Raw genomic sequence first — 8655 nt, forward strand, 5'->3', positions numbered from 1 at the left:
GAGGGAACGGTGGGGAATGAACACTTTGACGAGCAGGAGGAAGTGTTGCCACTCACCAGAGTCAGAGACAGGGATGAAAGGAATCTAATGAAAAGCAGCACTTCTGCTCAGAACGTCCAATAACAACTGCAGAAACCCGATGTGTCGAGCAGTGTATCTGGAAAGAGAAAAAGAGAAAACGTTTTAAATATGGAACATTTCTGATGAAGAACTCGAGTTTCCCAAGTCTAATCAAATTACAGGCCTGGTTTGCAAAATAGGTTTTCTGAACTTTGAGCGCAAAATTGTTCCAGCAGGAAGGCATTCATAACGTAGTCAGCAGGATTCGAACCTACGTGGGGAAACCCCAATGAATTCCTACTCCATCGCCTTAACCACCCGGCCATGAGTACAGACCGAGGTGCGAGCTTGAGCATTGACCAAATCAGCCGTGATCTCATTGAAAGCTGCCGTTGACTTGATGAGCTAAATGCTCCCATCTCCTTTCATACCTTTGCTGTCATTTGTAAGGTGCGAGACACCAATGTAAATGAAGAAAAGCACAAAGGTAGGAAAAGATATTTGCAGCCAAACTGAGTCAAAATTATTTATTGAAAGGAAAATCACACTTGGCAATTTGCTAGATCTCTTTGCGAACATGACCAGCAGAGGTAAGCAAGGGAGCTATTGATCTGAGTATTCTTGGACCTGAAGCAAACAAAGGTTAGTGACATATTCATTTCTTTTTCTGGCGAACGAAATGGTCTTTCCTGATTGTTACAATGAAAGAGATGGTTCCCAATAAAAGACAGAGATTAATTCGCATGTAGATATATTTCAATGTGACACGATTCATTTTCAGTCCCTAATTACCCCAGAAATGGAGGGGGTGAGTTACCTTTCTTCACTCTTCAACTCCTCAGCCCGGAGGTACAAACATGAAACCGCTAGAGATGGAGTTCTTGAATTGGGAACCAGAGACACTGAAGAAACTCGGCAAAAGTGAGGACTGTAGATGCTGGAAACCTGACTTTAGATCAGAGTGATGCTGGAAAAGCACAGCAGGTCAGGCAGCATCCGAGGAGCAGGAAAGTCGACGTTTCTGTTGCCAGTCTTGCTCCGTTGCGCAAACAATTTTCGTTTTAACAGAGATAATGTTTTAAGTATGGAACTTTTCTGATGAAGAACTCGAGTTCCAAAGTGTAATTAAATTACCGTCCTCGTTTGCAAAATAGGTTTTTTGAAATTTGAGCGAAAATTCGCCCAGCAGCAAGTCATTCATAACGTAGTCAGCAGGATTCGGACGTACGCGGGGAAACCCCAATGGAATTTTAACCTATCAGCTTAACCACTCGGCCATGAGTACTGACTAAAAAGCAGAGTTGAGCATTAACCAAATTATTGATTGAAAGGAAAATCCCAATGGCAATTTGCTAGATGTCTTTGAGAACATGACCAGCAGAGATGATCAAGGGAGCTATTGATCTGAGTGTTCTTGGACATGAAACAATCAAAGGTTAGTGACATATTCATTTCTTTTTCTGGCGAAGGAACTGGTCTTTCCAGATGCTCACAAAGAAAGAGATTTTTCCCAATAAAAGACGGCAAATAAGTCCCATCTAACGCTGACACCATCGTGAGCGCTGCTGTTTCACAATGCCACAGAGTCAGAGTCAATTCCCGCCTCAAGCAACTGAATGTGTGGAGTTTGCACATTCTCCCCGTGGCTGCGTGCACTTGCTCTGCTTTTCTCCCACAGTCCAAAAATGTACCGGTTAGGTGAAATGGCCGTGCTAAATTGACGGGGTGAATGGAGAGGAATGCATTTGGGCTGGGGCGGGTCGGTGTGGAGTTGCTGGGCCGAAGGCCCTGTTTCCACATTGTAAGTATTCTAATCTACAGTAATCAATGGCCAAGGTATGGCGCATGTTGTTCGATGGGGCATATATGACTTTTCGATTGTTTTTCTTCAAAGTTTCTTTACAATTCAAACGGGAGTGGAAGAAGGGAAATGAATCTCTCCCATAATTCTTGCCTTCTTTTATCATTCACAGGCGGTATTTTTCCTGTACGTTTTTTTTTTACACTGTGGTTACTGTAAGTGTTCTTGTAAGCTACACCGGCTGGTTTCCTCTTTCCTCAATGTTCCTCATCTCTACCCAAACACATTTTCCATCCTTATCTCCTGAATCAAAGTAATCTCTAACCATTGCATAATTGCCACGGAAGCTGGGCTTTTCACACGCCTGTGTATGTCATTTTCCAATATTAATTGATCGTTTACTGTGTTGCAATTGCGCATGAGAAGAAGAATTCAGAAGAGAGGCAGGTGGTCCTGGGTTTCAAACGCACGTAAATGCAGCTAAAACACACAATGCGATCACAGAAGCATGCACCGAACCGTCAGGAAGCACACAATAAGTACAATGCTGGATGTCATGTCAGGAACAGGACCAGAAACACAACAGAAATACGTCTCTTGGGTACTATTTTGGACGTATTTCTCAATGAGCTATCGTGTTTTACATATGTTCCATCGGGAGTTACCTCACACAAGGAAGTAACCAGTGCTGCAGACGGTCATATAATCCGAGTTCCAAGTCCCGGAGTCAGAGACACTCAGTGCCCTGTGTGTACCTGCAAGGAACAGCTGTGCATGGGGTTTACAGGGTAACTGAACTGCATGAATGCAGCTCGATGGTCGTCTGTCTGCTTCTCCTCTATAGTTTTCTGTGCAGTCCCTGTGTGCAATCTTGTCAACTACGTTTGTCTGGCACAAGATGGACATTGGTCACTTGTCTCTGAGAGAGGCTGTTGGTTTATGTGTTGTCATAATTCCGAGTGTAAGGAGGAATCTGGCTGTCAGTTCCCAGAAACTTACTTTAATAAATGTAAGCGTGCTTTGTAACTTGCCGCGTGGCATATCCTCGTTGCGAAGTTCGTGCACTGCGAATCACGTTGCGGGACAATCCAATTTGGGCAAAGAATTTGTGTGGCAGTCACGAGTTGCCACGACCAGCGATCCCTAGTCGCAATACGGACAAATGGCAAGAACTACAACTTCGATTAGAACAGCACAAGTTTAATGTGACAGGGCAAACAGAAGGCAGCCAGAAGATTTCTGGGTGTAGGGCAATCACCCAAGGTACCTTTTCATATGAAAGTCTGTGCATCAGTAGTATCTGGGTCCCAAGTAGTCTATGTTGGTTATTCATATTCCAGACAACTTGTGTTGTTCCCCGTTTACTCTGAAAGTGAATAGACATAGTTATTTCACCGATATTTCGAAAGAAGATCCTGCATTGAATCTGTTCGCCGTTTTTTGATGCTGTGGCGAAAACGTGGGTAATCGCGATGTGAAACGTTGCTATACCTTCATTTCCTTCATTACTGTCCTGGGGAGGGAGATAGGTGATTGGCTCTCTCGATCAGATGGGGGCACCAGGGCATTGATGGCCTAATTTAATCACGGATATAATTGGAAATGTTCACTTTTAATGGTTCGTTGTTGTTCTCTTTTGTTTTATGATACTTGAGCACTTTCTGGGACTTGGCAATAAACTAAATCTCCAGTAGGTTTGGAATTGCCTCGCTGTTATTTGTGCGAGCGGTTCATGTCAGAGACGACTCACAGGCCTCACAGACAGCACTTAAGCTTCGGTGTGTCTGATCATGGTACTGCCTTTTCAGTTCTGACTCTGTTCCACGTTAAGAGCTGTCAGTTTTTGGATTCGCTGGAGAGGAAAGTGGGTAATGCGATATGGGAGGTATTTTTCTTTAGCCAAAATCTTGATGGCGAACTTGGGAAAGTGTCAAGAAGAATGGTCATTGGCAGCAAATATCCGGAAAACCTTCATCTCTGGATCGGCTGGGCCCATCCACCCTCCAAATAAAATAGCCAAACTCGCTGACTGAGTAACAAACATCATGCGTTTTTTTGCAAATGGTGTATTCAAACCGTTGCCGGTGGCTGGAGCATCTCAGAGTTGTCGAGCATGGAAACAACTCCCGCGATCCAACTTGCCATTGCTGAATAGATAACGGAAATTAATCCATACATATCTGCCAATATTTTTGCCTTATCTCTCCGAGGTCTATACACCCATTCAGATGCCTTTGAAATGTTGTGAGTGCATGAGACTCTGCCACTAAATGTGGCAATTCATTCCACACACACAAAAGTTCTTTGTGAAAAACATGTGTCCTTCGCAAACCTTTTAAAATTTTTCCTCTCTCACATTAAACGTTTGCTATGTAGATTTGAACTCGCGTGTCTTGTGAAAAAGTGCTCCCTGACTATTTCCTCTGTCTGTCTTCCTCATGATTTTATAAGCTTCTGTGAGGCCATATCTAAGCCCTGAAGCTCCTGGGAATCGGACGAAGCCTATTCAGTTTCGTTCTCATGTCCAAGCAGTGCAAACCTTGCAAATCCTTGGAAAGGTTTTCTAAACTTACACTTGCAAGAAGTGTGTCCAGCTGCAGCACTTGTTTGACTGCGTGGTCACTCTGGAGCTGCGTGTGGACTCACTGTGGAGCATCAGCAATTCTGGAGAGTTATGTTGCCTCCCAGGTGCTCAGGTCAGGGATGTCGCCCATCGGCTGAAGAGCATTCGAAAAGGGGATCGTGAACAGTCAGTTGTCTTGGTGCATACAGGCACCAACGAAAAAAAAACGAGACGAGAACCTGCAGGGAGAATTCAGGGAGCTAGGAGAGAAATTAAAGAGGAGAACCTCAAAGGTAATAATCTCGGGATTACTGCCGGTGCCACGTGACTGGCAGCGTAGAAACGAATAAAAAAAGGCACGATGAACACGTGACTTGAGGAATGGTGCTGCAGGGTGGGTTTCAGATTTGTTGGATTTTGGGACCAGTTTTGGGGAATGTGGGAATAAGAAAATTGACGATCTACATCTGAACCAGACGGGAACGAATGTCCTATCGGGAGTTTTTGCTACTGCTGTTGGGGAGGTTTTATACTAATGTGGCAGGGGGCTGGGAACCACAAGAGTAAACAAGTCGGCAGTGAGGTGGAAACTGGAAACGCTAAGAATCAGGAAGATAACTTTAATAATGGGAAGAGTAGACAGAGAGCAGATGAATGCAAAAGAACTGGTGGCCCCAAATGCATTTACTTTAATTCATGGAGTATAGACAGATGAACTTAGGGCACAGGTTGGTGCCTGGGAATATGACGTTATTGCGATCACAGAGATTTAGTTGAAGGAAGGGCATGGTTGGCAACCAATTGTTCTAGGATATAGATGCTTCAAACGGGACAGGGAGGGAAGTAAAAGGGGAAGGAGTTGCATTGCTGGTCAGGGATGATATCATGGCTGTGTGTAAGGAGGACACCATGTAGGGCTTGGGTCGTGAGACACGATGTATGGAGCAGTGAAATAAGAAGGGTGAGGTTAGAATTTTGGGGCTGTATTACAGTTAATAGTTAAACAGACCATGAAAAGACGTAGAGGCAATAATTTAGTGTTGATTGGAGATTTCCGTTTTCCCAACATTGACTGGGATACTCTTAGCGTCAGAGGTCTGGATGGGATACCATTTGTAAGAAGCCTCCAGGTGAGTTTTCTGGAGCGGTATATCAATAGTCCGACGAGGGAATAGGCCATATTGGAACTGATATTGGGGAATAAGCCAGGGCTGGTGTTAGCAGTTGCTGTGGGTGATTTATTTGCGAAGTATCCAATATTCTGTAAGTTCTAGAACACTCATTGACAAAGATGAGTGTGGTCCTGAGGAAAGAGTACTAAACTGGGCCAAAGCTAATTATATCAAAATTATGCAGGAGGTCGGAAATGTGGATTGGACACAGCTATTTGTAGGAAAGTCCACAGTTCATATGTGGCAGGCTTTCAAAGATAGGTTAAATATAGTGCAGGATAGACATGTCCCGTTGAAGGCAAAGAATTTGAAAGGCAATATTCGTGAACTGTTGATGACAGGACAATTGTACGACTCGCCAAGAGGAAAAGGGAAGCATACATAACGCCTCGGCAGCTAAGAACATAATGGTCCCTGGAGGAACATGAGAAGAGTAGGACAAGTCTTAAACGAGGAATCAAGGGGGTTAAAAGGGGTCATGAAACAACTTCACGCTAGCACAATTAAGGAGAATCCCAAAGCCTATTATTCATATATAAGAAGCAAACGGGTAACTAGAGAAAGGATTGGCCCACTAAAGGAAAATGAAGGAAGGCTGGATGTCGAATCTGAAAGAGTGGGTATGATTCTGAATGATTATTTTGCATCAGTGTTCACTGAGGAGAGGGACATGATGAATTTTGAGTCTAGAGTAAGACATTTGATTTATCTGGATCATGTTGACATAAGTAGGGAAGCTGTGTTGGGCAGGCTAGTGGTAATTAATGTGGACTAATCCCCAGGAACGGATGGGATCTATCCCTGGTTCCTGAGTGAGGCAAGAGAGGAAATAGCTGGGGCCCTGACAGATATCTTCGTGGCATCCTTCAGCTCAGGTAAGGTTCTGGCCGACTGGAACGTTGCTCATATTGTCCCCTGTACAAGAAGGATATAGGGATATTCCGGATAACTACAGAACAATGGGCCTAACATCAGTGTTGGGAAAGTTGCTGGAGAAGGTACTGAGGGATAGGATTATTCATATTTAGAAAATAATGTGCATATTAGTGAGAGGCATAGAGTTTTTCGGGGAAGTGCCCAAGTTGATAGATGAAGGAAAGGCTGTTGATGTCACATGCATGCACTACAGTAAGGAGTTAGATAAGGTAACCAAATACAGAACGTAAAGTAACTTGGTGTGCAGGGGGTTCTAGACAGGTGGATAAAGAATTAGTTGAGCAATAGGAGACAGAGAGTGGCAGTTGAATTGAGTTTCGGGAAATGGAGAAAGATGAGCAGTAGTGCTCCACAGGGGTCAGTGTTGTGGCCACTGTTGTTTGTGATATACATAAATGATCTGGAAGAGAGCACTGTTGGAATGATCAGGAAGTTTGCAGATGACACGAAGATTTCTGGACGAGCAGAAAGTATAAGGGACTGTTAAAGAATACAGGAGGATATAGATATACTGAAAATTGGGCGTAAAAGTGGCAGCTGGAGTTCAAAACAGACAAATGTGAGGTGACGCATTTCGGTTAGTCTAATTCTAGATGGGGTTATACAATGAACGGAAGAGCTTTGGGGAAAAACAAGTTGATGGACAGAGAGATCTGTGAGTGCAGGTCCATTGTACACTGAAGGTTGCTGCACAGGTGGATAGAGTGGTCAAGCAGGCATATAGTATGCTTGGCTTCATTGGATGGGGTATTGAATAAAATGGCTGGCAAGTCATGTTAAAATTGAACAATACATTGGTCTGGCCACACTTGGAATACTGTGTAAATTTCTGGTCGCCACATTACCAAAAGGATGTGGACGCTTTGGAGAGGGTGGATGCTGCCTCGTATGGAAGGTGTAATCTAGAAAGAGAGGTTGAGTGAGTTAGGTTTGTTTTCATTAGAAAAAAGGAGTTTGAGGGGGACCTTTTTGAGGTTTACAAAATCATGAAGGTACAGACAGCGTCGATAGAGAAAAGTTTTATTTCCCAGATTGAAGGATTAAATACCGAGAGGTCACGCTTTCAAGGTGAGAGGTGAAAGGTTTAAGAGGGATACACGCGGCAACTACTTGACACAGCGGGTGGTGGGTGTCTGGAACGCGTTCCCAGCAGAGACGGGAGAGGTAATCACGGTAAGTACATTTAAGATGCGTCTGAACAGATGCATGAGTAGGTGGGGAGCAGAGGGATACAGATGCTTAGGAATTGGGTGACAGGTTTAAACAGTAGATTTGGATCGGCTCAGGCTTGAATGAATGAAGGGGCTGTTCCTTGTCTGTACATTTTCTTTGGTCTTTCTTCTTAAATTACGCCAATTTCATTACAAAATTTGCGAGGTCTAAGTGCCTGAAGTGAATCGATGCTGAAACACTAGTCATAACAAATCTGAATGATGGCTTTTGTGTGGTAGCGTGGTCGAGCGGTCTAATATACCAGATTTTTAAGCTTCAGTTTCTATCGAATCGTGGCTTCAAATACCAGCATCGTAAGTGAGCTACAATGGGGAGATGTATGTGAGAGAACTGCGCATGTGTGGATGCCTTTTAATTTGAGTGTTTGCAGCTCCTCAGTGTGCTTACCCTCTCGGTGATAATATCAGCGGCCGTGTCTGAAAACAACGCAAGTTCCTGCTGTCCGACGTATCCTCATATCCCGTCGATAACTTTGCTTTTGGATATCTGCGTTGCCAGTTTCTGTATCTCAAATGGTCAGCGCAGTTGGCTGAAATGTTGGTGGTTCGAGCCCACCCAGGGAATAAGCCTCAAATATTTCAGCACAAGCATTTACCCCGACCATGTATTGACATTGTAACCGGTAAAACTCATCCATGATTCACCCCAAGTCCGCAGGGAGTGAGATGTTTACACGCAGCAGAATACGACATCACTTTCTCCAAGCTCCCGATGCCAACAGAAAGCGGCCACTGCAGCTTCAATCAGCGGCTTTCTGCCAAGCCATGGGGAACAACTCGTGGAAACTCCTTCCTTAGTAACAGTTCTTTCCGTGTGAAAGGAGCAAAACTTTCATTTTAAATTGGAAAGGGCTTCAAACCAAGATGAACAGGCTCATTGTTGTGAATTGA

General features: G+C 44.1%; 1 non-coding gene across 1 annotated transcript; it reads right to left on the bottom strand.

Annotated features, from left to right (window-relative positions):
• Nucleotides 1-310: 310 nt before the first annotated feature.
• Nucleotides 311-392, bottom strand: trnap-agg (transfer RNA proline (anticodon AGG)). Its single transcript has one exon. It is a non-coding gene; the product is annotated as a tRNA-Pro (tRNA).
• Nucleotides 393-8655: the final 8263 nt, after the last annotated feature.

Source organism: Chiloscyllium plagiosum, unplaced genomic scaffold (assembly GCF_037043375.1).
Source record: "Chiloscyllium plagiosum isolate Xiang-an unplaced genomic scaffold, Cpla_swu_hap1 HiC_scaffold_44, whole genome shotgun sequence".
NCBI classification, from domain to species: Eukaryota; Metazoa; Chordata; class Chondrichthyes; order Orectolobiformes; family Hemiscylliidae; genus Chiloscyllium; species Chiloscyllium plagiosum.